Genomic DNA, 7,931 nt, shown 5'->3' with positions numbered 1-7,931 from the left:
TGGGAAGGGCCAGGAGGGGGAGGGAGGAGCAAGTGTCCCCCATGGAGATGGCCCAGCCCCAGGTTTCCCAGTCCAGCTACTTCCCCCTCCAGCACCTGCTAGTCACATTCCCAGACCCCATTGCCAGCCCCTCCCCACAGCCAGTGACCTTCGGACCGCAGCCCCCTCCTTTCCCCTGTGAAACCCCCATTGTCCGGGGCTCCCCCCCGGCCCTGTGAATGTGGGGGAAGGGGAAACCATCCCATTCTGCCGTCGATTGAATATCGCTGTATAACACCCCCAAATTTCTCCCCTTTTCCCTTGAACTGTTGAACGGTGACAGAAAATCTCCCCCAATGTTGATGCTTCTCCCTTATATTGGCAAATATTTAGTTTGTGCCCCATTTTCTCCTGCCGTCTGAAATACTGATCTCAAATGCTTGGAAACCGTCCCGCTTTTCTCCCCAGGTGTCTGACTGATTTCTTATCCCGGGAGATTTTCCCCTCTCGAGAACATCATATCTCCTCAGGTGTTGCTCATTCCTCAACCTCTTGAATATTGATTAACATAAAATCCTTGTGAATTTTGCCCTTTTCTCTCTAGCTATCAAAGATTGACCTGAAATCCTTTCAAATTTTACCTTTCCCTTGTGTCAGCTACTGCTGGAAAAGTCCTCAAACTGTTCTCACTTTCCTCTAGCCACTGAGAAGGATGCTAAAGTTCCTTGTATTTGCAGCTTTTTCTTTTTGTTACTAAATACCGATTCCAAACATCAGATGTTACCACTTCCTGTGTTTTTATCCAGCTCTGATTTAAAAAAATCCTCCCTGGTGAGTTTTAATTGCAGCCTCTTCGCCTGTTTTGGAGGAAACCTGTTGCCTGATTCTTTCTCCGTGTTGGAGGTTGCAGGGTTACCTCTGCTCTCAGGCTTCCTTAATCCGATGCTTGGAATCCCACCCCCTCCCCCAGATCAGGCCCTGTATTTCCCCCCATCCCTCCCTGTACAAACCCAGATGGAGATCAGGGCCCCTGATGTGCTGGAGATGGCACAGACCCCCCCATTGTGGAAGGCTCTGGCCAGACCCTAACCCAGAGCTGGATCCCCCTTGTGACAAACGTAGCACAGACTGTGTCAGGGCTCCTATTGCACTGAACGTGGCTCTGATCTGGCCTGAGCTCAGGGTCCCCTGGTGTGCCAGCTGCTGCACAGACCTTGGCCAGGTTTGGGGCTCTCATTCAGCCTGGTGCAGGGTCCGAGATCAGGGTCCCTATTGTGCCACAGAAGTCAAGACCCCGACTGACATCACAGACCCATTTTTCCCATGCATGCGCAGAATGAATTTTGTTATGTGCCTCGATGTGGAGGTGATGTGCGGCGGGGGCAGGGCCGAGGGGTTCGGCGTGTGGCAGGGGATGAAGGGCCGGGGTAGAGGGTTGGATGGGGGGCCGGGGATGAGGGCTCTGGCTGGGGGTGCAGACTCTCTCCAGCCCTCTCCCCCTGCAGCAGCATCCGGGTTGGGGCTGGTTGGGAAGGTGCCTCTTCCCACTGTGGCAGCTCCAGGACTGGGGGAGAGCGTCTCCCCTCACCTCTCCCTGCTGCGGCAGATCCAGGACTGCGAAGAGGCACCTGTGCCCGGCTGCAGCAGCTTTGGCTTGGGGGAGAGTGTCTTTTCCCGCCTCTCCCCACCACGGCAGGTCTGGGGTTGAGGGAGAGGGATCTCTCCCCGCCGCAGCCCTGAACCCTTCACAGCCACACAGCTTAGAGGGAACTTAGCTCTCTTTTTCCAGGCCCTGCAGAGACCCCAAGTGAGATCAGACCCCACTGTTGTGCCAGCTAAAACTGAGACCTGGACTGAGATCAAGACCTCCCTTGTGCCAGGCAGCGCACGTCTGCGGCCCAGATTGCTGGCTCCATTGTGCTGGGCACTTCAGAGACCCCAACTGAGATCTGTGTCCCCGTCGGGCCTGGCCCTGCACTGACCCCAACCCAGATCACACCCCACCACTGTACTGGGCACTGCACGGACCCTAACAGAGATCCTGCTCCCACATTTTGCCAGATGTTGCAGGGACCCCAAACAAAATCCGGGATCCTGTAATGCTGGGAGTTGCAGAATCCTGACTGTTGTGCCAGACTCTGCACAGACACCGACCAAGATCGGGGTCTCCATTGTGACAGATGCTGAACAGACACCAAGGGTATCTCTACCCTGCCATTCAAACCCCCTAGCTGGCCCATGCCAGCTGACTCAGGCTCACGGGGCTCAGGAGAAGGAGCTGTTTAATTGCAGTGTAGTGTCTGGGTTTGGGCTGGAGCCAGGCAGTAGGACCCTGTGAGGTAGGAGGGTGCCAGGCCTTGGACTGGAAACTGAGGAGGTGTCTGGGGAAAAACTGCTCTGTCTTAATTTGCTGCTTAGGGTGCCCTTCCCATATCAAAGTATCAATGCGGGGCCTGCCGGGGAGGGGTTGAGACCGGGCTGTGGGGGGAGACCTGGGAAAGGGGTGGGTAGAAAATGTTTGTGCAGCGCGGACATGGCCGGGGGAGGAGAAGAGCAGGTGACCCCCGAGGAGCAGGGAGAGAAGTGGGGGCTGAGATCCCCTCGGATTTACCACGGCCCCCTCCCCTGGGGACCCCCCATCCTCTCCTGTCCTGCCCCCTTTTTCCTGTTGCTCTGGGAGTTTTGTTTACAGGCACGAAGGTTGGCTGTTTTCCCCTGTTATGATGATGGGAAATGTCTTGTAATAAGGTGATGGTGTTTGAAGCAGGTTTGAACACATTGGAGGAGAATGCAGGGCAAGATTCTGTTCTTATTTTGAGTCATTAGTTGTAACCTGCTCTGGAATTTCATTTTATATGAAACTGAAAGTGTCTCAATTACATCTGGAGGAATTCAGAGCCACTGTACACGTGCCGAATTCATGTGTAGCACAGAATTCCCACAGGACTATCTTACGCTTCTTGGTGTTGCAGGTTTCTCGCTTTCCTGAACACCCTTTGGTTCCATAGCTGCATATTAGTTTTATTTGGCAGCATGTCACTCAGATTTGTTTGGGACTTTGAGACAAGGGACCATTTGCTAAAACAGTAATTTCTTATGATATTTTTTTCTTTCCCCCTCCCCTCCATGATGTCCCAGGGGAAGTTCAAGTGCAGTTAGATTATCAGGAGAGAATATTCCAATCTGTTGGGCGTGCTACCAAGGAGACGGTAGCACTTTTACTTTCCATTCTGAAATAGTGAAAAACACCAAAGCACAAATTATGGAAACAAATGCATATGATCACACTGTTGTTCAGTTGGTTAGGTCAATATTTTTTCTAAAGGGCTGGGAAGAGGATTCCCCAGTAAATGACTTGGAACTAGGTGAAATACCCATATGTTTGGCTCCCAAAGCAGTTGTGGCCCAGGCCCTGCAGGAGGTCGCTCCTGAAGATCTCCCCTTCCTAATCAGGTGCATGTTGCCTATTATTTGGGAAATGCAATCCCTATCTAGGTAGGGATGGGAAAATGGAAGTGACATTTCTCTTCAGCTCCCCCCTGGGAGATGCTGCAAATGTGTAGAAAATGAAATCCCTGTTGAATGTGATATAGCTGCAGAAAGAGACCTATTTTTAATAGAGACCTGACATTTGGTGTTTTACAGGGATTCTGAGCCGCACCTGAATTTAGTCCCTAATTAAAATCTGTGCCACCAGATTAAAGAAAGAAATGGGCATATTTGGGGGAGTTATACCTCACTATTTCAACTTCACATGCAGTGTTGATCACAGTGAGTGCAGTTTCAAAGTCAAAACAGGAGTATGTCAGGGGTGTGTCGTGTCTGAAATACTCTTCAGTGTTGCCATCGGCTGGGTAATGCAGCGTACAACAGAAGACATGCCAAGAGGCATTAAATGGACACCCTTCTCATCCCTTGAAGATCTGGACTTCGCAGATGATCTCGCTCTGCTATCACATACCCAACACCATATACAAGAAAAAAACAAATGGACTCGACACCTTCAGCCAGAAAATTGGACTGAAAATAAACCACAATAAGATGGATCTCATGACCTTTAATATTGCCTCAGCATCACCAGTACAGATAGATGATTATGTTCCCACCAACATAGAAAGATACTTTCTATGAGTAGCACCATCAGCCAGGACGATGGAACAAGCCAGGACATCCAGAACAAAATCAGTAAAGCCAGGAACACCTTCAGGAGCTTAAATACAATCTGGAAATCATCAAAATACAACACCAAAACCAAACTCAAGATTTAACAGAGCTGAGTATTTTCAACATGACTTTATAGTGCCAAATGCAGGGGAATGAGAAAGTCTGACATGTCCAAACTGTCTGCCTTCCATACAGCCTGGCTCAGAAAAATCCTGTGCATCTTTTGGCCCAGAACAATCTCAAACCAAGATCTGTTGATACAGTGCAGCCAAGAGGATCTGTGTACCATCATTGCCGGGAGGTGCTGGAGATAGATTGTCCATGTGCTTCGGAAGGAAACTGATTCCATCACCAGAACAGCAATAAGATGGACACCTAAAGGCAAGCGAAAACGAAGCTGCCCATAAACATGTCAAAGAGCTGTGGAAGTCGAGCTGAAAAACCTGGGGCACAGCTTGGGAACCAGCCAAAGACTTGCCAGAAACAGACAGGAGTGGAGGAGCTTCCTTTGGAGCCATTCCATGCCTATGGGTCCCAATCTGGCTGCCTTGTTGGACAAGAAGCACTTCCATGCTGGCAAATGATGGTAGCCAATGAGGGAATGTATCCGATTCCAAGTTCAGACTGCAGGATACATGAATGCTGAGGCCAGAGTCTCTGGTTTTGTTTCTTCATTTTGTTCTAGTCTAATGTATCACTTCTCCTCCTGCTGCTACTTCGAAGGATTAGAAAGTGTGAAAATAGAGCACAGGTGGTTTTTCTCATGATGCAGCCTTCCCACGTTGTGTGAGACCCCTTCCACCCTCACTCATGGGAGAAGCCCCAGGGAGAAATGAACTCTCAGAAATGGAAGGCTCCTAGGTTATGGTAGAATGTGACTTCACACAAAGCTCACTGGGTGGAAACAGCCCTATAGATTAATGTTTTGTCATCTTAAATTTTTACCGGTGAAAATGGAATTAAACATGAAGTAAATTAGTGTAAAATAAGAGACTGACTATGTGATAACCTGAATTATATTATAAACCTCAAAGTTTTCTTCTTCTCTCCCTGCCCCCTCCTACTATACAGGAAATGGAGGCTAATCCTGAAATTAAACCCTCACTCCAAAGGAATTAGAGTGGGGGAATATGTGAGAGAAATAGCATGTGTGAGAATAGAGACCCAGGATAGACTGTAATTATTTCTATTTCAAATGGAATTTATTTTGATAAGCTTTAAAATAAATCTTCTGTTAAGAGGAAAGTTATCTGAGCCAAGATGTGTAACTTTTTATTCAGTTGGTATAACAGTCACAGTGTTCCCCAGTTCTCTTGTTTGCAAAGCAAAGATGTCACATCGGGCAGAAGATGGATGCATGACGGTAGCTTTTCTGGGTGGGTTGGTTGGTTTTGTTTTTTTAATTTTGTTTTTGTTCTGTTTTTGCAGCCAGTTATTTTTATGGATGCTGAGGAGGCCAGCTGTTAGAGCGCAGCTGTTTAACCCTCAGGCCTGGCTCTGGAATCCTCTCCAGAACTGGCCTTGTGTTTTTTTCAGTTTTGATATTGTTGGGGTTCGCATATGCATACTTCATGCGGTTTACAACAATGGATACTTTGAGAAACCTGCTGGGTTAAGTGGGCCTTTTCCAAACTGACATGGGCCCAAAGTCTGCCTCAATTCAGCTGGAGTATCGAAGGAGTGGTTCACAGCTGATTTGCCTGGAGACCTCAGGGGAGGTGTGGTAAGCTGGAATCAACAATAATGAAATTTAAAGGTAAGGGTGGAAGTTCATCACCTTTCAGGTCAACAAGCATGTTGTGTTCACTCCCTCTGACCCTCTGGCACTGGTCACTCAGGCAGCAGACTGGGTTAGATGGACCATTGGTCTGACACAGTATAGCCAGTCTTATGTTCTTATATTATGTAAGCCACCTGAGAGAGACGAGGATCCCAGGACTGATCCCTTCTGAGGAATGAAGCATGTTGACAGGCTATGGAGCTTTCACTAATCTCCCTGTACCTGAAAAAGCCTGTTGGCTGTTTAAAGGCCAACTATTCTAATTTCTCTACAATTTACATGCTTACTCGCATTGTCCTGAAATACACTGCTCAGTGTGTGGGTGCAGGGCAGGGTTAGTGGTCTGAAGATGAGGCTAATTGCTCCAGAGATTCCTGAGCTAGAGCCCTCCTGAAACAAGCTTTTGACCAAAAGCACCTTGCTCTGATAACATTTTCCTGCACACAACTGCGGCTCAAACTCTGGTTCTGATTATGGCATGTAGCTCAGCTGGTGTACAGCGCACACTGCCCGTTTCGGAGAGCAGTATTAACCAAGGGAATAACCGTACAACTTGGAACTTCAGATCAGCAAAAGCCAAACTGATAAGAACAGAAGAACGGCCACACTGGGTCAGAACAGTGGTCCCATCTGGTCCAGTATCCTGTCTTCTGGTAGTAGCCAAGCCCAGATGCTTCAGAGGGAGTGAACAGAAGATACAGGTACTCACAGCACGTTGCAGTCAGAGGCTTAGGGCCACGCAGAGCATGGGGTTGCATCTCTGACCATCTTAGCAAAGCCATTGATGGACCCATTCTCCATGAACTTACCTAATTTTTTCCACAGGATGATTGTGCCTTGTATGAAAAAGTACTTCCTTTTCTTTGTTATAAATCTGCTGCCTATTAATTTCATCACATGACCCTTGGTTTCTGTGTTCTGTGAAGGGGTTAATAACTTCCTGATCCACTTGCTCCACACCAGTCATGATTTTATAGACCTCTAGCATATCGCACCTTAGTTGTCTCTTTTCCAAGCTGAACCCGCTCAGACTGTTTCATCTTTCCTCATATGCTGCTCCATAACACTCATCATTTTTGTTGTCCTTCTCCGCACCTTTTCCAATTCTAATATATCCCTTTTTGAGATGGGGTGACCAGAACTGCATGCAGTATTTAGGGTGGGACACGGCATGGATTTATCTAGTGGCATGATGATATTTTCTGCCTTATTACCTACCACTGCATGAATGGTTCCTAGCATTTTGTCAGCTTTTTTCACTGTCATGCCACATTGAGTGGATGTTTTCAGACAGCCGTCAGCAATGACACCAAGATCTCTTTCTTGAGTGGTAACAGCTAATTTACACACCATCCTTTGATATGTAGAGGTGGGATTATGTTGTCTAATCTGCATTACTTTGCATTTATGAAGCCCGGGCAACAACATGGCAGATGAAATTCAATCACCCCATTTTTTAGCACCTCTTCACAATCTGCTTTGGATTTCACTATCTTGGGTAACTTTGCATCATCTGCAAACTTTGCCACCTCAGTGTTTCCAGCTCATTTATGAATATGTTGAACAAGAGTGGGCCCAGTACAGATCTTTGGGGGACCCCACTCTTTACCTCTCTCTACTGTGAAAACTGACCATTGATTCCTACCCTGTTTCCTGTCTTTTAACCAGTTACTGTCCCGTCTCTCTTTTTACTCCTGGGGAGGATTCTGCATGGAATAGAGCAGGGGGACAGGCATGTGGGAGTGAAGGGAGGGGGATGGAGAAGATAAGGGAATAGGGGAATTGCGGGGGGAAGTGGGGGGGCCTGGCATGTAGCATCCCCCTGGCAGCAGCTGGGGCTCTCCCATCAACCCCTCACCCAGACAAGCCCCATCCCCCTACACCTGGACCCCACCTAGAAGCCCCCCACCCCACTGAGCCCCAACCAGCTGGACATAGATCCCCACCCCATCAGTCCCCACTCCCCCAGCCCCTGGACTCCCCCCACCCCCCCCCACCACCCCCCCCC

At 48.5% G+C, this 7,931-nt stretch overlaps 4 protein-coding genes and 1 long non-coding RNA gene across 5 annotated transcripts in view; 3 read left to right on the top strand and 2 right to left on the bottom strand.

Annotated features, from left to right (window-relative positions):
• LOC116824745 (uncharacterized) overlaps positions 1-7,931 on the bottom strand; it is an 864,335-nt gene that overhangs the window by 325,943 nt on the left and 530,461 nt on the right. The gene's annotated exons all lie outside the window — the stretch shown is intronic.
• The window catches only part of LOC116829256 (uncharacterized), a 385,131-nt gene that overhangs the window by 147,013 nt on the left and 230,187 nt on the right, over positions 1-7,931 (top strand). The gene's annotated exons all lie outside the window — the stretch shown is intronic.
• LOC116824014 (uncharacterized) overlaps positions 1-7,931 on the bottom strand; it is a 585,485-nt gene that overhangs the window by 438,334 nt on the left and 139,220 nt on the right.
• LOC142047429 (uncharacterized) overlaps positions 1-7,931 on the top strand; it is a 252,647-nt gene that overhangs the window by 113,885 nt on the left and 130,831 nt on the right. The window lies entirely within an intron of this gene.
• Positions 2,642-5,438, top strand: LOC116824016 (uncharacterized). Its single transcript, XR_004373553.2, has 2 exons — positions 2,642-4,466; positions 4,499-5,438. It is a non-coding gene; the product is annotated as an uncharacterized LOC116824016 (long non-coding RNA).

The sequence above is a fragment of the Chelonoidis abingdonii genome, chromosome 11 (genome assembly GCF_003597395.2).
Source record: "Chelonoidis abingdonii isolate Lonesome George chromosome 11, CheloAbing_2.0, whole genome shotgun sequence".
NCBI lineage: Eukaryota > Metazoa > Chordata > Testudines > Testudinidae > Chelonoidis > Chelonoidis abingdonii.
This window is presented reverse-complemented; position numbering and strand designations above follow the sequence as displayed.